General features: G+C 39.5%; 1 protein-coding gene across 3 annotated transcripts in view; it reads left to right on the plus strand.

Moving 5' to 3' along the window:
• The first annotated feature begins 7,571 nt into the window (after window positions 1–7,571).
• tsnare1 (T-SNARE Domain Containing 1) overlaps window positions 7,572–23,657 on the plus strand; it is a 188,596-nt gene continuing 172,510 nt past the window's right edge. Inside the window, exon 1 of one of the 3 annotated variants that reach the window (XR_011602346.1) lies at window positions 7,572–7,695. The gene's annotated coding sequence lies outside the window, so the exon portion shown is untranslated. The remainder of the gene's footprint in view (window positions 7,696–23,657) is intronic. The other 2 variants (XM_070966480.1, XM_070966479.1) reach the window with 2 other exon arrangements.

The raw sequence follows: 23,657 nt of genomic DNA on the forward strand, positions 1-23,657 counted from the left end.
CATACCACGCTACCACACACACACACACACACACACACACACACACACACACACACACACACACACACGTAAAGGAAGGAAAGTCAAAATAATAGCTATGCCCAAAAGTATATGCAGTTGGAACAATGATCTTATATTACATTTATTGTACATATGTAATATTACTGTGACAGCAGTTGTTTGCAGCTATGCCTAGCCACTAACGTTCCCATCTCAGATTCCTGAGGCTGTCAACAGATCATAAAGTAGCACAAATCTAGATAATTGCTGTAGGCTAATTGACGAAAACAAAATTAAGGGACACGCCCTTGATTAGTGGGAAGGAGGCTTATGGGATAAGACACAGACTCAGACCTTGAACTGCAACGTCCTCTGGTTCAAATCCACCTCTGTTCCATCTCTCTGCCTCATTCCCTGTCATCTTTCTGCTATCATCATAAAAAGGCATACCATGAAGCGAGACAGGACATATTCACTGTGATGGTTTACCAGTTACCAGTTTCAGCTGGTTATCTTACCAGCAACAATGTGTTGGTCTATTTGTAGGTCTGAATCAATGAAATAAATTCCTTTGGTCTATTACAGGATAGGTTTGGATTTTTCAATTCCATTTCAATACAATACTGCCAACAATGGAATATATATGCTAAAGTTTTGGTCACTGTGACCTTTTCCCCTCTCCACACTGGTTGTAAAACAACACATTTGTGGGGAGGCCTAAGGGTCTATTATGGGTTACTGTTTTCCATTTATACGTCACCCTTGAGTCACACAAATCTCCAGAACAATATTTCCACCATTTTTATGCTGACGATAGCCAGTTGTACCTTTTCTGTACCAATCCTCGCTGATTGAGATATGGCTAGACCAAACCGTTTCTCAGTTGAATGTCAGGAAGCAGAAATAATGCTCAGACTCCTATTGTCAAAGTAGTTTAACATTGGTTGAGTACCAGAGCATGTGAGCGCAGTGGAGCGGTGAGAATTTCCACTCTGACGGAGCTGTTTGTTCGCTCCACTCCTCCGCTCAAAGCCGCTCCAGGCCGCTCCGCTCAACATGACTCCACACTCGGTTCAGACTTCACCCCGCTCCGCTCAGTCGCTCACTGCTAACTCCAACAAAAGAAAGAAGCTGCAATGTATTTTAATGAAAACACGGGCCAAACTAAAGACTGGTCTGGTTCCTTTCCAAGCTACTTTAAACTCATAATGTCATTTCAAAAATCACAACTCAACTCACTGTGTCTTTTTTCAGCTAACATAAACAGCCAACAAGTGTAAACAGCGTTATGTGTTCCCTCTCTCTCTTGTCTCTTAATATTAGCCGACACCGGTCCAGCTGGAAAACAAACTGCTCACATGGTCAACAACACAACCAAAGAGTTCTGGTAACACAGCAGCAGCGGCAGCAGCTGCCAGCAGCATCAAAAGTCAGAGAAGCTTCTATTCACTTCAAACTGATGGTGTGAGCAGTACGAGAGTGAAAGTGGAGCGGGATGGAGCGGGAGATAAAGTCAATGCTCCAGCTTTAAAAAAAATCTGCTCTGTACTTCATCCAAAATCCTTTGCGCTCCCCTCCACTCACTTGGTCTGTTGGGTACATTATCTAATGTCAGTTTGCAAGAATTTAGAATTCTATTTGGACTTTGATTAATTCATGATTTAAAAATTAGAATAAAAATTTGATCCATCCAAGTTATCTGCACCTTTGGGTGGTGTACTGTAGCACCCTGGACCACCTCTGTCTTCATGAAAATGTCTCAGTGTGTTCAAACATCTGCTGAAAAACAAAGAGTTTTCCAGTTTCTTTGTATTTTCCGCTACAGCATTTCCTTGGTAATGTGTGATTACTTCCTGGTTGTTGTTTATTGGCTTTTTACCAAGACAATGACGACAATGAACGTACATATCATTACCATGATGAAGACTCCAACTTGATTTTGCTGAGACTGCTGAAGCAGCTTCAGTTTAGCCTTGGCACACCTATAGTATGTATTTTTATACAGATCGAGGACTGTGGATTTTGTTCCCCATCTGTTATAGTGGATTTACATTAGGAACTGATCCCTTCATTGCCAGCAGGACAAGATGAATGATTAGACCAACCAGTTGTTGTCATTGCATGCAACATGTGAGTATTGTATTCTGTCCTTTCAGAAAACCAAGTCAAAGGCAATTTTCAGTAAACTACACCTGTGTGTTCCCAGGAAAGTAAACTCGGAAAGACTAAACATTCATGTAAAACACTTCATTTGCGCTGTGCTGCCTTTGTATTTGAACTGTTGTTTCCTTCGGAACCTTTCCTTCAGTCCTCCTTGGAGCTCCTTGGATGTCCTGTGCAGTGTTGAACTGAAATGTCTGGAAATGTCTGAAGCATCTGTCCTGTTAAATGTCCATCTGTCCCTGTCTGTGGTGCCACTCCCCACCGCTGCTCCGCTCTGCTCCGCTCTGCTCCGCTCTGCTCATGCACTTTGTGTTTGGCATATGCTGCAATTATTCTCCACGCTGCTCTCCTTGCCAAGTTAAATAATTGTACAGTTTGTGTGAGTGATGCACCAGCTCTGCGGTCTTTTTGGAATCACTTCATACTGATTTCAATGTCAGTTCTAATATTTTTCTTTGTCACAAAGCCTTTTCAGGCTGATCAAACTCTATCTATTCCTCTATCTGTGATGCTACTTCCAGGTAAGGCTGTATCTCATGGGAGGTTTGTAATTACTTTGTCTGGATCCTATAGAAGCACAACATTCCCCAGGAGGAGTGGCAGCTGCATGGATGCACAGCTAATGAGAATCTTAATAAACCAGTAAATGCATATGCATGTACACATGCTTTCTCTACACAAACACACTCATCCTTTTCCCTACTCAAAACCGACAATTTTCACATGAAATACTTGTTCAGTAAAAAGTAGTTCCATTCAAAACTTAGAACTCAGTAAGTTCTGTGGGTTCTCCAGAGTAACACAGACACTGGTTCTGGAAAGAGACTCTCTACAGTGACCAAGAGAGCTCAAATCATCTCCTCATCATGATGTTGGAAAATACGGTGAAATGGAAGTGTTTTGGGGTTTATTCTAAAATCATAATGACATGATTCAGATGTTGTTGCAGGTATCTGATGTTCACCTTAGCCTTTTAATTATTATCTCCAATTACACACATTTGACACATTAACTGTCAAATGTTGTTTCAGGGCTGTGAAAATCATCCCCCTTAATAAGCTAAATTTAACTATGTAAAAGCCCTCGTGGATTACCTGGAAAATGCATCATCACAAAGCTGAAAACTGGCTGTTTTTGAATCTACATATGTGTTTCTCACAAGACAGCAGGGCTACAAACATATGGTGATGAATATGACTGTAGATCAAACGAGCCAGCAGTATATGAAGTAGTTATACCTTAAACATCTACAGCAGTAAAACAGCAGTAATATTAATCAAGAAACATCAGATAGAATATTACAATACTGACAGGGACCATTTCACTGCAAAGTGAGTACTTTTCATATATTAAGTAAATGTTGCTGATAATACTCACACACTTTCACTTAAGTAAGGTTTTGAATGCAGGAGTGTTTTTTAATGGAGTTTTTTCACAGTGTCGTATTAGTACTCTTACTGAAGTAAAGGATCTGAATACTTTGCCCAACTCGTTGCAGCATGTTTGTCTATTTGGGTGTGTTGTGTGTATTTGCAGCATGTTTCTGTGTTTGGTTGTGTTGTTTGTATTTACAGTGTATGTGCTTCATTTGCTTGTGTTTTGTCTGTTGCATGCATTTTCTTAAGCTGCAGTGCCTTTAGCTCTCTCAGCCACTGTACTTCTCAGTTTACATGCATGATTACATATAAAGTAAAACAAAGACGTGCTTGTATACATACATGAATTTGATATAATTGTGGTCTGGGTGGCATAAATTGAAAATGTTTCCATTTGAGTAAATACCTTGTGCTTATTCTGAAGCGTTATGACTATAATTCATGATCCTGCACAGAAAAGAAGAAAAGGGGAGTGGTGTGGAGGAAAATAACACTTAAGCAGAGTTCCTGGTGAGTTCTCAGAGCAGTCAGAGGCTGAGCTGCCATGCAAACAAGCATAGCACACTGCACACACAGAAGGTGTGCAGATTGTGAGTTACAGCTAACATCTGCACAGTGGGCATATTGGCTGGAAAAATGCAGACTGCAAAAACACTCCAGTGAAACATGAGTGGGGAAAAGGAACTTCAAATTCAATCTCAATGAAACTGTGGAACTGCAAAGTTCTGTTTTGTTTCTTAATATGTTGGAGGGACGTGAACGATACACTCCATAAAGGCCACTTTTTCAAGACTTCAAATCTTGTTTAAAGCTGGATTCATTCTTTTTTTTGGTCAGTTGGGGGCAGTGGAACATGCTGTAAATACAACACTGACATATTATGACCTGACAAAGAAGGAAATGCAAACATGAAAGCTACACACAGAGAATAGCATTTATTTGGAGTTGTGTTTCTGTCGACCTGTAATACCTGAGAACTGAGAAAAATATCTAGCAGGAAACTAGATTGATGAGAGCGGTGTGGCTGAATTAACACACTGGTTAGGAGCCACAAAATCAAAACAAAGCTGAAAAATGCTGTACATTCTGTATAAACCTGTTTGCAAAATTCAGCTCAGAAATTCAATCAGGGAGCATGAAAGATTCCTTTACTCTCCGTCGACACCCAGCACTGCAATAAGGGTTAAGGTACCAGACACCAATGACAAGAGGTCTGAAATGACATTCCATTTTTTTAGAATGAGGATGGGGCAGCTTGTTTCACACACTGACAACATGAAGACTGAGTGAGGTCGGGAGAATCCTCCATCATAACATCACAGGCATGCCTAACACTGACTGGCTGAGGTCCGAAGATGTCATTAACAGCTCGATTACCAGATATATCAGTCTCAGTCTGGACAGGACAGCTGGCAGCAGCCTCTGCAGTTTTACTTGCCATATGTACCATACTGATCAGACAGTGGAAGGGTGTGAAGGTCACTTTGGTGTCAGTAAGGCAGATGTCTCTGTGGACATGATGCCCCTGGAGATATCCCAGTTTGTGGTTAAAAGAGCTTCAGCAGTCAGAGCAGAGCAGGGTTCAACTGCACAACACAGAGCAGCAGGATGAGCTGAGAGGAATTTTAATGCCAGAGTTAAACCAGACTGCCCTGCGATCGGCTGGCGACCGGTCCAAAGTGTACCCCGCCTCCCGCCCGTTGACAGCCGAGATAGGCTCCAGCCCCCCCGCGACCCCGAAAGGGATAAGCGGCATAGAAAATGGATGGATGGATGGAGTTAAACCAGACAGCAGCAAACTTGAGGCTTCCACTTAAAGCTTTCAAAACAAAAGCTGCAGATGTATTTCAGGACATAAACATGAGGGGCAATCTGTCTGAATAGGGAAGACTTTTTCTTTTTTCATATCATTTACAGCCAGACAGGCTTAAACAGAAGTTTAAGTCCAAAGACAAATTTCTGATTTGGCCCGACTGTTGATGAAGTGATTCAATTTGATATGGTCATGGTTTGGGTAAACTCTTTTATTTGCAATCGCAGTCCCGCTATTTATCGTGAATAAGCCCGATCAGGAGTAATGTCTGTTCACTGATAATAACCCGAAGAGCTCAGGCAGCTGCAACATCACAGCAAGCAAATCTCAAAATCTCACATCTGAAAGCTTTTAAGCAGGAGAGGTGTAATAGTACACAAAATCCACTGTCACTGTGGGTCATAGTTTATTTTGTTGTTGTCGTAGTTCTTTTTGGTACATTGTGGAACACTAATGACATCAAGATAATGTGACTTCATTCATCACAATGGTTTCTTGGCCAAAAAATGCCAATAAATACATGATGTCAATATGTCATCTTCAAAGTGTTTTACAGATTTCGGTAGCTCTTTTCCTTTGATAGACTCATTTGAATCATGCTGTAGCAAATGCCTGTCCATGTTTCATTGTGTTATCCCTGCTTTGGTTGTCTCCACCATTCATTCGCTCTGTATGCCTCCCGTAAACCAGGGAGGGCAAAAAGGAAGCCAGAAATGAGTGGCCCAGATCTGGTGTGAGATTGGTCAGATTTGGCTCAGAGTTGCTGTCCACCTGGGCTCGCTGTCGGTCTTAAGCTGCAGCTTGAGTCTGTGCCCAGTGGTGTGGCCTTAAGCCAAACTGACCTGAGTGTCCTACTTTGTGTGTTTGCACCCTGACACCACTTCTGTAGTCTGCAAGCGCAAGCATGTTATGATAATAATGATGATAACAATAATAATAATTTCTGAGATTAAATCATGAGATGCTACATGGTCTGGCCAGACAGGGCAGACAAATGAAACCATTAAAATCAAATAAAATCAGAGACTTAAAGAGCATTTCTTATGTGCACTCTTATCCATGCACCAGCACGGCAACAAGACAAATACCTGATGTATGTGCTTTCATAAAAAACACTGCGTGATGCTTAGTGTGTTATGAAGCTGATCAAACACTGGACAATATCACCAACATGAACAAGGAAATGCAGAGAACTGTAACAGCTCCTTTTCTGAGCAATTATTGTAGTCATGTAATGTAACAAGTCTGTAATGGCAGTAATCTAGTAGTGTACTAAGTTACTTTTAAAGTAACACTACTCATCATGATATAGTGTATTTTAAAACTGCTCTGCATGGCTATTGTTTGCTAGATGTGGTTGTAAACAGCATTGTTTCATATTGCTTTGCATATCTACCTCATGGATGTTATTATGTTATTATTGCATTATTTGTTATTTGCACCTTACTGTGGCTCTTCACAGTCTGTGCCCTGTCCACAGCAGAAGATGTTGATTTTGCTGTCATCTTACTGTTTTACGCTGTAATTTGACTGGACTGCTGCTTAAGCTGTCTCCTTAGAACATCTTTGCCAACCAACAATGGATGAAAATTTGGAAAAAATGAAAAAAAACAAACAAAAAAAAAAACAAATGAACAAAAATGAAGTGTAGGCACTGCAAGCCATAAAAATCTTATTTGTAATATGATTAATATTGCATTCTCCTTAACACTGCCAGGATCTTTGTCCTCTTCATATTATTAAATAGAATACTATTGTATTATATTCCCATCTTATAAATGTGTTGTTATTATTGAAAGACAATTATATCCATACATATTTTCTAGATTAAGAAATTTGTGTTTGTTTCTTCTCAGCTGCTAAATTAATGGTCCTCATGTAAACATTTACTACTCTATTAAAATAAGTTCATATATTTTGTGATATATTGTGTCTGTCTATATACAATGAATGCAATGACCAAGTTATGTCTTGTCATTGGTCAACTTGTGTACAGAATTTTTTTCTCAAAACATCTTCAGATCAACCAAAGATAAATAGGTTATGATAAAAAGATAATGAGAGTTCATAGATCTAATTTATAGTTTAGTGTGAAGTGAATTCAGACTCTCACTTTTTTCAGTCATGTTCCTTTACCATCACACAGGATGTTATTCACAATGAAATCCCATTGTGGAAATCCCCTCAACTACAAATCCCAGAGATCCTTGCGAGGGCTTAATCTGGTCACATGACCAGGCAGAAGAAGCAGGTGGTTCTTGGTCATATGATGCTGTTAGCCGAGGCTGAGGAGCAGCAACATCTGAGCTAAATCACAGCCCACATCACTCCCAACATTGCAAGGTAAAGCTGGAGGAATCCCTCCTTTTCAGCCTGCGTTTTTTCTGCCTTTAGTGACGGATGCTGCAGCCTCACACAGACAGAGAGGGGGAGAGGGGGGAGAGGGGAGCAGATGGGAGGCAGGGATGTGGAGGATGGTAGGCCATCATGGGTGTCTATACGTTGCTTTCTCTAGACAACAAGGAAGCACAGATATTGTGTGTGTGCATCTATCTGCTGTGAACATGCTGTGCCTGAGGATGTTTGTGTGTGTTTGGAAGGATGCCATGTTGTTGGCGATATAGAGAGAATTGTTCATCCAGTTCCTCTTTTAATGTAAGAGCTATCTGTTCTTCTTCTGGCAGGAGGCCAAACATGGATGATTCCTGTTTTCTATTCCCCCTCCTCCCCTTAACACTCCACTATTATCTATTATTCTGATCTAAGTTTAGCGTTTGTTATGATTTACTGAAGTTTAAAAACCAGGTAGGCCTTTTCATACTTTACAGCCTGTCAGTGTTTTTGATCATAGTCGCTCATCTTTCAAAACTGCTGGAATAATTTGTTCCATAAATAGACACACACACACACACACACACACACACACACACACACACACACACACGCTATGAGCATAGCGATCCTCATTCGACCCACCAGACTCATGTGACTTCATCCAGATCAGATTCAGAATGCAGATGAAAACATGAATTATCAGTGTCCATTGGCAACGGTGCCAGTTTTTCCCCATTGGGCCGGTGTGGTTCACATGCTGCTGTGTTGTTTCTTGTGTGTAAAAACTCTGTCCTCCTCTGCTCTTGCAGTTTCAAGCAGATCTTCTATTTCACTTATTTGTTGCCCCAGAAGTGCTGCACTATTTCACAGATCCGTAACAACACTCTCCACCATGTAACACAGATTGCTTGAATATCTCGTTAGTGGATCCTCACATGTCACTGAAGTGAGGACAGAGAGGGTTTCCTGAGCTGCATGGCAGAATCTGGGGTTAACGAGGTCATTTTAAGTTAAACCCTGTGTTTTCAGGGTTATGACGGTGGTTCACTCCTTACTGGGGTACATCGTCATGGTAAGTCAGGAGATGTAACAAATGGGAGATGTAGTTTTACATGCTGCTATCATCCGACAACAGAGCCTGACTGAAGTGTTAAATCCTTGTTCTTGTACTAAGACATGAGATATAATAGCCTCCTTACTACATTGAATTATGTTTTTATATTCGACATATCATAACACTGCCAGAGCTGCAGCTAAAAAAATACGACCAAAATTTCCACATATCCCATAAGAATACATCCAAGCAATATTAATTTAATGGAATACACAAGTGTAATTATAGTCAGATCTACTCAAGCCGTGATGATGGGCCATGATATCTTTAGCCTGTTAATCTACACATGCACACAGTCTGCAATTTTATATTACGTATTATATAATAATACGCTGCTCTGCTGCCAGTAGAATGTGCTCATGACCAGACTGAGGAAACCTGGGTTGACTCACTGAGCTGATAACCATCATCATGTGACTGCTCAGCATGACAGTGGTTGTTAGTCTTAGTGAAGCCAGATAAAGAAACGATATCCAGGGTATGTTGAGCTTGCTTCACAGTGCAGGTCACCGGTGTAGAAAGTGTTCAACACAGTGCAGCAGCTGTGTGTGAGAAGCACAAACTTTGACTACGATTAGCCAGCGTCGTGCTTCACGTACTTGATGCAGCAGGTGTTACCACAGCTGGAGGAGCCAACATATGAAATAGACTTCAGAGTGTTTTCTATTACATCACTGGGGACAGAGAATTCGACTGAACCAAACTTTCAAATCTATGCAGACAAATACAAAATCATTTTAGCAGAAAAGGCTGATTTTTGTACACAGTATGATTTTTTTCCTTCTTTCTTTTGTTTTTCTGGAGTCGCCTGTATCAACATCATTGATGTACCAAAATCAAGAATTTATGTGACTATCTGTACAGTTAAAAAAACATGGAGTTCCTGACATATCAATGTAACACATTTACTGTTTTTTGATTAGACACAGAAAACCACCCTCCAATTTCACCTCATAATAATCACGTCATTTCAAATCCAATGTACTGCAGCACAGAACCAAAAGTATACACTTAAGGACTGTCCTGAAGTGGTCAATAATAATATGGTTGATAAAACAATCTGACCTTAAGGTCCATTGAGTAGCTGTTCACATGTGTCTCATGATCTGTATCATCACATGGTCTTGGTCATCACATGGAGCACCTAATGGAATTACAGATCTTAAAATGCCAATTTCTTGTCGGCTTGAAACTTGCATATCAAAATTCATTCTTGAGCATTTCAGAAATATGTTACTGCAAGTTTAAAAGAATATGCAATGGAATCACAATCAGTCAACTGATACAGAATTGATAGTTGATAATGACTAGTCCTAATCAATTGATAATGGCTAAATGATGAAAATAGTGCGCAGTAATGTTTGGCTGAGAACTCATACAGAAGATGTGGCGTGATTAGTGATATCATTCCCCAGTTGCATTTTGATGGATTCTTGGGTGGGAGAAGGGGCTGGTGTCAATGCCAAGCAGCAGCAGCAGCAATAATTTTGAAGACACCTACAGTGAGCAATGAAACAATGCAAGAGCAGTGGGAGAACAGAGCATTCTGGCATTTTAAATAGCCCTCTGCAACTAGATGCTAGATGCTCTGTGCTCTACACTGACTCCTCAAAGATCTTTGAGGACATAGTTACAGATATACATGTATACATGTATACATATATGCATGATAGAAGATATTCTAAGATAGATTAAGTCCACTTCTGTGATATCTGCTGGCTAAAAAAAGAACAGAGGAAATGAGATAAATTAGTTTCCTGAATATAAACTATGGAACTGTGATGTACTCAGAATGCCAAGTAGTGATGTGTAGGTGTACAGTTGTGTTTTGCAAATGAGATCCACTTCATCACATGTACATTTACATATTACATAACTTGCAAGAGTTAGAAAAGAGGATGAGTGTTAGCTTAAGTTTATGTCTGAAATGAATTCCTACTCTGCTGTGTGTTAGCCAGAGTATATGTAACAGGATGGTGGGTGTTCACTGCATGACTCATCGCTCATCGAGCCTAACTGGACAGCCACTCGCACCTTTCTTTCATCTTCCTCTTTGTTATTCTAGTTGATACTCAATTATCTGCTGCTTGTCCTGATTATTCAGTGATGATTCAGTGTATCAGAGTATGAGGGAATGCAGTTGTAAAGGAGATCACCAACAGTCAACGGTTTTTGGGAGTTGGGACGTAGTGTGGGGTCACCAGACTGGGCCAAGGTCAAACTGGCGCTGTGTGGACACTGCAAAGGTTTTTTTTTTTTTTTTGGTCACACGGCATTTGTTTAATGATGTGTAAGAGAAGCAGTGGCGGGTGTCATCTGCATAGCTGTGGGAGCTTAGGCCAGGATGATCTGACCAAGGGGGAGCATAGATGGTAAAATCTGTATAGTGTTGAAGGGGGTAGCTTGTATGTATGTAATGAAGTACGAGCAGACCATACTTTCCTTCTGCAATATGGAGCATTTTATTGTTTATAGTGAAAAGTGTGCACCGAACAGCAGACAGACACAGTTAACATGATGAACACAGCAGCTTAAGTTGGTGCATCAGAGTTGGTGAAGTGAACAGTGGACTCATGTTTGTTGTGTGGCCAAAAACATGACGACATCCAAATGAATGCTAATGTTGCTCGGTAACTGCTGAATGTGTAAATAAACAGCTACTTGCCAACATGTTACTTATGCTGTTGAAAAGACGTCAGTGTTGTGTTTACAGTTACCATTAGAAAGGCCTATTTTTCAGTCAAAAGTTACTATCACAGATCAAACATGTAAATAACCCAAAGGAGTACTCCTGTATTTGTATTGTATTTGGACAGAACCAGCTAAAGCACCTGAAGAAGTGTGAACGAGTTCTTCCTGGTGGCTGTCAGTCATGTATCTTTGGATCATGCATATGTTAGAATATGTAACAGTTTAAGCCACAAACCTGGAAATGCCTCTTGCCTCTTGTTTGTTTAGCTCTCTTCAAACCATGCTCTGAATCTTAAATCTCAGCAGCAGCATGCTGAGATTCGTCAACCAAACTCTTTTTAGGATCCCCAAACTCTCCTGCCGCCGGCATCTACTCAGCATTTTTTTGCGCCATATCAATTTTAGGACAGCACATTTTTGACATATATTGCATTTATTTGGTTGATCTAGTGTTAAGTGTGCATTATTAACATCTCCACACAGGACACACCCTGACACTCAGCTGTGTCAGCATGACATGATGTGTGAATAATGTTTACATATGGCTCTCATTCAGAACTCCCATCTGTTGTGGTGTTTGTACAAATACATGATCATCCTTTGGCAGACAGTCAAATTCACACTGTGTTCATAATTTGCTTTTGCTTGGAATTGTGTTATTATTTCAACAACAACTCTTATTATTCACCAGCCATCATACAGGCAACAGTAAACATCTCCAACTGCCAATGTATAGGCTATTTCCCTACGATGTGGACTTTCCTAGAGGGCAAAATACAGTGTAATAAACATATCACATTGCTCTGACCTGTAACTGTCATTCACCTAATTTTTGTCACCAAATTGATAATCTAAGAGGAGGCCAAGATAAAATCTTATTTCCTTATGGAAAACACTTTTGATTCAAAACTAATGTGAAGCCAATGAAGCCATTTTCTACACAGGGAACTGAAACAAAAATTCTCAAGGCCAAACTTAAATCATTTCAAGATACAAACACAGCAGCAGATATAATCAATGGCAACAACAAACAATTACAAAATGTAGACAATTCACTGATGAAGTCTCATATTAATCCTCCATTTGAGAACACTGCAACAAAAATGGTCTTGTTACATTAGCAAAGGTCTATGTCACACCCGTCCCGTGTAGCTGGATAGTTATTACTGCATAACATGGGGTTATAGTACTATGGATGGGGGTAAAAGTGACCTTTGGCTGACCGTGCTAACCTGCATGCAACAAATGAAGTTTCCATGCTTGACTATCTTCACTTGATAGTCAAGCTACAAATAAAATAGCATGTGCAGTAGTTAATTGTAACTCACAGACCATGAATGTTAAACATGGGCAAAGGATGAAAAACGGTGAGGCGTGACAAGAAGAAAGATGAGTGAAGCTACAGGCTGGCTACAGTCTTGATGAAAGGATAGCTGGGCGGGAATCATCTACTCCTCTGTGAAGTCCAAGGAGCATTTCCTGGTCCTCTCAGTCTAACGAGTGTACATGACAGTTTTCTCAGTCATTTCACTCATAATAAAGCTTCTTACTTCGCATTCCGAATTCGTCTGAGCTTTAAACTAGCTTCTATCATCAACACACACTGTCCACACACAATAACATTAGCTGCCATGGAAATATGTGCTATTATAGCTAGCATGCCAATGCGCTAATTGTGGTTGGCATATACATCTTACACATACATCGTTATGAAGTGACACAAAAGACACACAGAGGTTATTTACCTTCTGCAGATTTCAATATGTCCCTTATACCTCGGCAAACCTCTGCACCGCTCTGCCAACCCGCTCTCCAACTGCATTTAGTCTACATCTTTCACTCAGCTTGTCTGCTTTCTTTCTCGCTAACATGTAGCTCTGCTTTACGAAATTGCATTTTCATTCCGCCCTTCCACCTTTCTGATTGGCTGACAAGTTGGTAACATCCCATGAAATTAAAAGAAAGTCATGACAGAAAACCTTATTGTTAGATTGTGAGCTGACCAGGTTTCTCCTATGTTCACTGCAAACAAACCAATAAACTTTATCAACAGTGACAAAGATTGATTTATCTGCTTATTGCATTTTTTAATTCACTATGAGCTGTAACACACATTTAACTTAACAGATTTTATAGAAATGCTTTTTAACATCTAGATTATTTATTCCTCTCTATTTATGTATATATTTATTTGTCTAAAATTAAGTATTTTTTAGACTGGGCTACATCTAGATGTCCAGTCCAGTAAAATATTAGTCCAAAATATTACAATAACCCACAGAAAGCTGTTTTATCATTTCAAATTACTTCACTCAATTTGCTTTGGGCACGCTTTGGATAGGTGTTTTAGGTTAAGTTCTGGACACCTTCCTTTGAAAGATGTTATGATCACGTCCAACTGGAAGGAGACTCAGGATATGCTAAAGGGATTATTCCATTTGGCCTGGAAATGCCTTGAGTTCCTCAGGAGGAGTTTGAAGATGTGGCTGTGGAGAGGGAGGTCTGGACTAACCTGCTGCTGCTACAGAGACCCAGACCAGGATAAGTGGTTGAATATTGATAGATGAATAGCAGTGGTGGAAAGCAGTCATTTTACCCATCTATTATGCTTTGGGCCATCATCTTAGATGAAAAATGTGAACACAATGATGTGTTGTGGAATGCCTGCGCTGAATTTACATACAAAGATGATGTGGCAATGTGCCTTTGTTGTTCTTTTTTTTCCTGCTGACTTGTTCTGATTGGCCTGTCAAAGTGAAAATGAGCTGTCCCAAACTTTAGAATGCTCCATCAGATTTTGTCAAAGACATAAAAAAAAAAAAAAAAAAAAAAAAACAGGTTCCAAAAGACGGAACGGACAGAACGGAAACATACATCTGCTTACTGTATAGGCAAATGTGTAAGGAGGGTCTTGCAGACATTGCTTTTTTTTTTTTTTTTTTAACTTTATGCTATATAACATAGCAAGCATGTAATTTAGTAATGGACAATAAGCATATACAGCGGATAGAAAATTAATACATTTTACATATTTTATTGGTGATTTTCTGTGGGTTTTTGGTTAATACTTTGACTTGGCTGGTCAGAACCTCCACTGTTCTTCACAAGCCACTCCAGAGGATCCATGGATCCATGGTGGCTTTGGCCATGTGCATTGGGCCATTGCCCTGTTAGAATATGAATTTCAGACTCATTTTTAGCCTTTTTTTAGCAGACATCTTTAGGTTTTTCACCAGACTTTCCCGGAATTTGGCTTCATCCATCCTTGTTTCAATTTTGTTCCTTAGTCCCTTCAAATGACAAATATCCCTACAACATTTTGCTGCCACCATCATGCTTCACAGTCCGGATATGCCATCCTTGTTTTGTTTTAATCAACTTTCTACCAGTTTTGAAGAGGCAGAAAGTTGTGTGTGTATGTGTGCACATACCAACAGCTTTCCAAAGTGTTCCTAAGCCCATGTATTAATATCTTTTATACAATCATGTGTTCACAAAGTGGTGAACCTCTCTCCATCCTTGCTTGTGAATGACTGAGCCTTTCCAGGATGCTCCTTTCAGACCATGACACTGTTTACCTGTATAATGTTCCAAACAGGTGTTTTTGGAGCATTCCACATCTTTCCCAGTCTTTAGTTGCTCCTGTCCCAACTTGTTTGAAACATGTTGCTGCATCAGATTCAGAATAAACATATATTTACAAAAATAATGAAGTCGATGAGGTAAAAATTACATATATTTGATATTTATTTGTACTATTTTCAATTGTGTATATATCAAAAAGGATTACCAAATTACCACATTCTGTTTTATTTATGTACACATCACCACACACCCAAGTTACTGAGCACTATTCATGCCTACTGTAGCATGAATCTATTTTGGAAACTTCATGAGCTTTCCTATGAGACCTAAGGCCAAAATATCTAGTTGCACACAAAATACCTTATCGATTTCTCTATTCTAGATTTCAAGAAATTTCTAGAAGACAGTCATGTTCACTACAAGACAAATCCTTTCCTGTAGAACAAAGTACTCCAGTTCCTAGAATAGCAAATTTGTCAATATATTGTTTGCTCTACACAATAGTGTAATATTGCTGGGGTTCATAAAAAGTATAGCCTCTTGCAGGGATTTGCACCTTTAGTCTGCTTATGACACAACTGATGCTATTGGAATGCAGACATTTTCTTCATGCCAGTCATAAATTATGTTGAAAATTAGTACTTTAGCTCAAGTAATCGCTTAAGTAAGTGACTTGAATACTGGATGACAACTGAGGCGCTTTAGTAAGGACACAGAGGAGAGGGAAAGGAGCCTTTTTCTGGATTTAATTTGTGAATTCAGAGAGACAAGAAACCTTGCCATCAGAGATAACAAGGCCAGGCTCTGTGATGTGTGAATAATGGCCGGACAGAGGTTTAGACATCATTAGAATAATCAGTCCTGATGTGGATGGAGATGCACAGCAATACAGGGGAGGCCTACTGATGGCTGATAGTCCACTAATTAAGATGCTGCTGGTGCACTGTTCTCTTTTTTGACAATGCAGATGCAGTGTGATCCAACCTCTGCCTGGGAGTTTTGTTTTAATATGCTTCCACTCATTGTTTCATCCTAATATGCCCATTAGATTTAATTCATGTTTAGTTCTTTATTCATTAGACTCCTGTGTGGATTGTGCTCTGTTGTGGTGGTGCTATGTTAGACAGTTTTGCTTGAGCAACTTTGTATAAAAAAGGCATTTTTTCCCCTCTTCATTGTAGTTTACATTTCTTTACTTTCTTTATTTTGCTGATGTAAAACAGTTTAGCATTTGGGAACAGTTCACTTGCAGCTCATTGCTGCCGGAGAGCATTCAGCACGTTTGAAATTTTATTGTATTCCGCTACTCATCTTGCTGTCTGCTGGATTAGAAACCTCATTGATCATATCAGATTGGTTAAGTAATTGATTGTTACTGGTTATTAACCTCCCAGAACTTTGGACCTGCTTGCCAGCCACTGAGAGCAGCCTGTAATCAGTCACAAATGGCAGCCGCTAATGAAATTAGTTCCTGGTTCTGCCTCACAACTTTGTTTGTTCCACAAAGTATTGGCAAGGGCGAAGAGATGCCATGGTTTACTCTCCCCAGAGAATGGAGTGATGGAACAACAGAATGCAGATAATGAGCTGCTGTGTCTGTGTTGTCTCTTTGTAATTACTCATGTGTCTGACCAACATATAAAGATGAGGACATGAAAAGTTGTACAGTTGGTGTCACGTCCACAATGTCACTGTAGACACAAGGTCTGAACAGTGTTAACTAATACTCTCACCATATGAAATAATTTAACAGGTTGTGCACCTGATGTTGTTGTAACCTGTGTTACTCTGTAAACTGTTTTTTCTTCTTTTGAAATTTAGCATTTGAGAAGTGGTCATTGATAGAACTCTTAAGGTATACATGACTTTATGGGAAGTGTGCCTGTGTGCAACCTAAGCCATAGTCGCATTAAACTGTTGGGGAAGAGTTATAGGGCCTCACACATACAGAAATTTAGAACTTCACAACATTGGAGGGCAATATAAATTAGCATAATCTTGGTTTAAAAACTGAAAAATAAATAACTAAATAAATAAATAAATAAATAAAATTGGCTGTTGAGATGGTGCCCCTTTGAACATTACCCATAACAAAGTGACATGCTGTAAACCCTGGGCTTTTAGTCCCTTGGGCATATGTCCATTTTGCCCAGCTGGTTATCCAGCATTGGTCCAACCAAGATGAAAAGATCAGTCTTATTTTCATCTGTATGTCATGCACAGAATTAAGGCAGGGGCATGTTTGTCTTAGAAGAATTAACTGCTGTCTTAATTTGTTCAATGTTAAATACAATAAAGTATAACAAAGTCATCAAAACAAAGACATAAGATTTCTGCATTGTCTCTTGTTGTACATTATTGAAGCAAAAAGCTTTTCGCCTCTCACCTATTGTTTATGCTATACGTTTTTGTTCCCTGACATCTTGAATGGGTGTGTGTGGTGCAGAGCTGTGTTGTGCCAAAAGTTTAAATTTGTTGAACTTTGAACCTGAGCTGCCCCAGCTGACCTTTTTTAGAACAGTCTGTTGCTAAAGGCCACTGCTTGTGCAGCAATTAAAGGTGGAGGGTAGCGGATTACTTGGACTGACTGACGCTATGTGAAAAACTCAATCCCCTCATTCATTTCTGTGAGATTACTGTTTTGCTATAGCATTGCTATGCTGATGCAGAACGTTTCTACAAAAAAGTCCCCTGGCAAAAAAGCTGAACCTGAACCAATAAAATGGAAGGTTGGCCAATTAAATAAGCACAAACTCTATTTTATGAGTTAGATTCTGTCATCAAGACAGAGGATAAAATGATAGCGCAGATCCCTGTGCAGCAACTGTAGCTCCAGAGCCGTTTGTCCATCTGACAAGCAATTTTATGTGTGTGCTTCATCACCAGAGGTCTGTGAGTGGAGCTCTTGTAGCCATACCTGGAGCTCCTGCTGCTCTGACTAAACTCCACTCTTCATCTGGCCTTGATCCCTCTGGCCAGGGGGTTGCACCACTGTAACCACTGAGTGCAACTGATGCTGATGCTATACCAGCTAGCTTGGTTAGCGCCATGCTCCAGCTTGCTCTGAAACTTGTAAACCTAATTGAGCTTATTCCACCTCTCATTGACCTGTGTCCCACTGTCAAAAACTGCTCTACTCACATAGGAATGGATGGCATCATGGCTACAAATTGCAGCAAATTGCACACAGACCTTAAGTCCCTGTGCTCCATTATTTGGAGTCTGGGAAAATGTTTCTTGTGTCTGGTACAATTTCAAATCTTTCCAAGAACATTTTAGTCTACTCTTCAGTTTCCACCACTGGTTAAAAAAACTCTGGCAGCAGGATATGACTTAATCTCAAGCTTTGATTACTTTTGGAATAATTCAAGCCTGTACCAAGCAGATGGTGTGCACCCTAATAGAGAAGGTAACAAGCATTTGACTGTTAATTTTATCCATTTTATAGCTTTGACCTCTTTTTGATATGCACCGTGGCAAGAATCAGTCCAGATCTTTGTGGGTCCTGCCACTGTGTGCTGGGTACTCTACCTATGGCTTTCAGGACAATAATGTACATATTTTGGCCAGGGAGGACTGATGATATGAAAGAGGAGTGAAAGAAGTCATCCATGTCAAACTGGAAAGACCATCACTGTATTTGTATTCTCTGGAACAAGGCTGTGAACCAACTTTAAAAACTTTGATTTTTGACTTGATAACTGATTTCCAATGTGATTGACCTACTAATGGAGGTGGTGTTTTGTGACAAATAGTTTGTCTGTGTCTGTCCTTATTTTTTGTATTCGAGCTGGAAATGTTTTGAGTTCTTGGCTGTATGTGTTTGGGGAAAAATTTAGCCCTTGAGTTTTATTGTTCAACCTCTGCACTTGGGTGCAACAGATGACTTATTCTATTTAATATGCAGTTAAGATGGCTCAGAACATCTTATCCTGTGTGATATGAACATTAACTGGTTAACTAATGTTAATAATTAAAAAGAATAATAAAATACAAAAGATCTCTGCATTGAATTCAATCTCATGCAGTTAATTTTCTTCACCACTCCACCAGATCTGACGAATGCAGAGAAGGCTACACTCTTAGATATCATCTTAACCAATAGCCCACAGCGTTAGAAATCTGATGGTGTTTTTCACTGACCAGTGAACGTCCAATAGCATGCATCTGTGACATGAAATTACAAAGATCCAAAGCATGTGTTACTGTCTGGAATTTTAAACACATGAAAATTACTGAAAAAGCTTTCTGATTTGTATTTAGGTGATATTGATATATACTGATATCCTGAGCGAACCTTGGCCTTAGTCTTATTTATGAAAACATTTTGATTTCATAAATGCACCTTTCAAGAAACTCAGAGTAAAAAATAGGAACAGCCCTTGATTCTGTTCAGAAATTGAGGATATATTACATGCTAGAGATGCTGCCTGGTGCAAAACGTGCATAATTAAATCATCCATTATTTGGCAATTAGAATCAGAATCAGAATCCCTTTATTGATCCCTGAGGGGAAATTGTTTTTGTTGCAGGTGCTCCTTACAAGAATAAAATTAGGATAAAATTAGAAGAGAAATTATAAAAGACAAAATATAAAAACAAAATATATATACTGAGAGACTATAGGTATACACAAAACAAAGCAAAAAAAAAAAAAATGTTGTGACAGTGTTTACAAAAAGTATATACAGAAGAATATGCTTGTATATTGAATTTGGATCAACAGTGAACTGCAGTATAAATATGTGTGATCTAACGGGGAAAAAAAGTCCAAGGGCCATTCAGAGGGAGGAGTTGTACAGTTTGAAGTGACTGCAACAGGCTGCATGCACGGTCCGTGCGTGCGCATACAATATTGTCTCACTGTTATTCAAAATGCCAAACTTTTTTTTATGTCTCTGATCTGAAAGTAAAACAAACCTAGCTACATTTTGGAAAACAGTTAAATCATTGTCACAGAGATCTACTTCATCCTTACCCAGTGAAACTGTTCAACTGGAAAGACTATATGTGATACATTCAGTGCACACTTTATTTCTTCAGGTTATATGTTTGAAAATTTGTGATCTCCTTCCTCTGGCTCTAATGATTGTGCACCTGGCTAAGTAAATAAACTTGACATTCAGATTTTGTCACTGAAGTATTTTACAAATGTAGAAGTTTTTAATGCTCTTAGTTCTACTAATCCTACAAAAGCTCATGGGGGCTAGTTATTATTTATATCTGAATGCTTATTCTTATATTATTAATCTGACTGAGGTAATAGAAAGCATACCTGACCTGTGAAAGACAGCTCACGTCCAACATTTACATAAAGGGGGTCAGTCAAATGAGCTGAATGATTGACGACCTAAAATCTTATTAATCAAGTTTTAGACTCAGACATAGTACTGTGATGGCAGCATCAAAAGTCTTGAATGACATTGCAAGTGCATTACATATTAAGCAGGATTGTGTCACCCTTTTTTACTGACTCATCAACAGCTTTCAACACTGTTGATCATATTTTTTAATATGATCAAGAGTGGATTTAATGGATCCAGTTTCATGAGTGTTAGCAAAGGTGTGCCACAGGGTTTCTAGGACCACTTTTATTCACAGTTTTTAGAAATGAATTTAGTGAAGGAAACAGCACAATTCATCTCTAAGTGGATGACGCTATTCAATATACAACACTGCCCTCTTGCCCAGGAGGTTCAAAACTTGCATTTTGATTCATGTACGGTGCATCTTACTTTCATCGTAAATTACTGTGAGAGCAGATAAACAAAATGAAAATGTTCTCAATGCCACTGAAATTAATGTTACTACTCTTAATGGGACACCAACTGAAAATTGAAAGAATATCCTATTATGAATTCCTTGGTTTCTGGCTGGATGACAAGCTGTAAGCTTTACAAACATATTCATGAATGCACTAACTCCTTGAAAGCCACACATATATAATGCAAATGAAAAAGACCTGTTGTAGTCAAAACTACAGGAAGCAAATTGTCCAGTCAACCTTTTTACCTGTTGTAGATGAAGATGATGTAATTTATATGCTTTCTTCTGCCTTGCCTCTTAGACCCTAGATGCAGTCTATTATTGTGCCCGTAGGTTTATAATTGGGATGGTTTTAGAATGCATCAAATTTTACTACATAAGAAATTTGTGTGGCAGGGGTTAGTTGGCACTACAGTTGCACTGCAACCTCCAGAAACCCTTTAAGCTGATTGCTTTTAATCAATTCAAATATCTTTTGATAGACATGCAGTGATGTGAATGACTCTGATTTCTGATTTTAATTTTAATGTTATTGTCCTTGGCCTATTTGTTGTAAAACTTCTTGATTATAGTTATAGAGTATAGTTTTTTTTTTTTTGTTTTTTTTTGTTTTTTTTTTTGGAATGACAGGGTACAATACATACAAACAATTCATGTATTGAACCAGATACAGCTAAAAGTTAATTTTCTGTATCCTTCGTGGACCTTTATAGTTTTATTTCTATTGTAATTTAGTTTTGGATGCTTTATATGAATTGAAATGTTTGGATGTATTGTATTTTCTATGTGTTGTTATTGCAGCGTCATTGTAAAAGACAACTTGTTCTCAATTGCCTTCCCCGGTTAAAGAAAGGTAATGTATTGTTGCAATGGTAGAAATAAGTCAAAGGCATTAATCTGTTGCTCAAACTCTCCTTCCTAGGTCATTTTTCATTTTCTTGCCTGTACCAGAAGTAACACAACCCCACCTAGACAGTCCACTCTTCAGCAATGTTTTTTTTGGTAGGAATGTCTGAGACTGTCCTTTCAGGGAACTGCACACTGAGAGGAGTTTGAGGTGGATGGAGGGATTGACAAAGCATCAGACTTTAACACGAGGGGCCACTTTTTGTTTCCTATTTCTAACAGTTAGTGTTATTTTATTTTATTTTTTTCTTAGCATGGCCACAATCATTTCCTCATCCCTACCATGCATTTACTATTATAATCATAATTTAAACCAAACCATGAATTTTCTTAACCCTAATCAATGAGTCATTGCACCAAACCAAACCTTAACCATACTGTTGTTCACATCATTAATCAGATTTACACACGCAATATCCAATTTTTCAATTAGAATGTGAGGACTGATTAAGACCCAAGGAGAAAATGATATCATTATTCTCATCTGATTTGAGACAACAGCAACAACAACAACACTGGACTGTTCCTGTTAAAGCTAGCAAATACTGCTAACAAACATTCAGCCTAATGTAGCTGGCCTGTGTAGATGCCTTTGTAATTCTGAAAAAAGGTCTTTTTCATGTGTACTTTCCACCATGTGTCTGTGTGTCTCATCTACCACGCTTGTGGTTCCAATTTGTTTGCAATATAATCAATCGTATTTGCTTTCAAAGTGTTCCACAGGTTAGCCTGAGCTTATCAGTCAGCCATGCAGCCTGATTGTTTACCAAAGCATGACCAGATGACTGCTCAGCATTGTGTTTGGAAATGCCTCCGATTATCTTGTCATAACCAGAGAGTGAAATCCATTCACTCAAGAGTCAGCTTTTGCAGAGGCTTGACTGAGACGCATCTTATCATCTAGTACCAACAATGCGGCTTCATGACATGTGAAATCTGAATATTAAGGACTATTAAGAGAAAGTGATGGCAGTTACCCACTGTGTTGCATTGCCAGTGTGTGTTAGGCTGATTAAAATAATACCCAACAGTCAGTGGCTTTGCAATGCCTTCCATGCCATCATTTGGAGGGTTTTAATGCTGGTGTGTGTGTGTGTGTGTGTGTGTGTGTGTGTGTGTGTGTGTGTGTGTGTGTGTGTGTGTGTGTGTGTGTGTGTATGTGTGTATTTGTGCACTCTGCGATCTGTTCCCCACAATTGGGATTGTGTAGCTATGGTGACGGCTGTGAGGGACTGTGAGAAAGCAATCTCCAGGAAGTCATAGCTGCGGGGTGAAGCATATGTGGCATGAGGATGGCACCAGAAGGCTGCGTTGTGGATGTCCAGTTGGCCATCTGTTGTGGTCCTGCAGCCAGGGCCAGGAAGCCCCCCAGAAACCACACAGGAAGAACGGCATTTTCAAATGCCAGGGCCCGGGACAGTACTTATTTCCCCCGGGAGTTCTTCAGCACATCCCAGACACTGAGTTTCAGACACTCAGTGGGACTTCCAGAAAACATCCTCAACTGGAGCGATGACTCCGTGCGGTGCATTTGTTGGTGTGCAGAATGAGACTTCTAGAGTGGAAACGGCCACAGCATGTCTCACTCATCGGCCAAAGATCATTACTCTTCCTCATCTCTGTCCAAGTCCTCAGGCTGCTCCACTCCGCTCCAAACAGGGAGCCCATTACCAGAATGCGTCACTGGAGGCTTGTCCACAAGGCCTGAGGAGACCTATTGGCATTCCACTGCTGGTGTCATGTTACTACCAGGGACATATCTGTACATCTGTTATCCTGAGTATACAGTAATAAATGAAGTTAAGCAGTCAGTGAGCTGTTGGATTTCTTATAACATACAATTGGAGAGTCAGAGATTGCGTTCAACTTAGAAGGGATCAGTTAGACATGCAGCAGGACACCAGACTCA

The sequence above is a fragment of the Chaetodon trifascialis genome, chromosome 7 (genome assembly GCF_039877785.1).
Source record: "Chaetodon trifascialis isolate fChaTrf1 chromosome 7, fChaTrf1.hap1, whole genome shotgun sequence".
NCBI lineage: Eukaryota > Metazoa > Chordata > Actinopteri > Chaetodontiformes > Chaetodontidae > Chaetodon > Chaetodon trifascialis.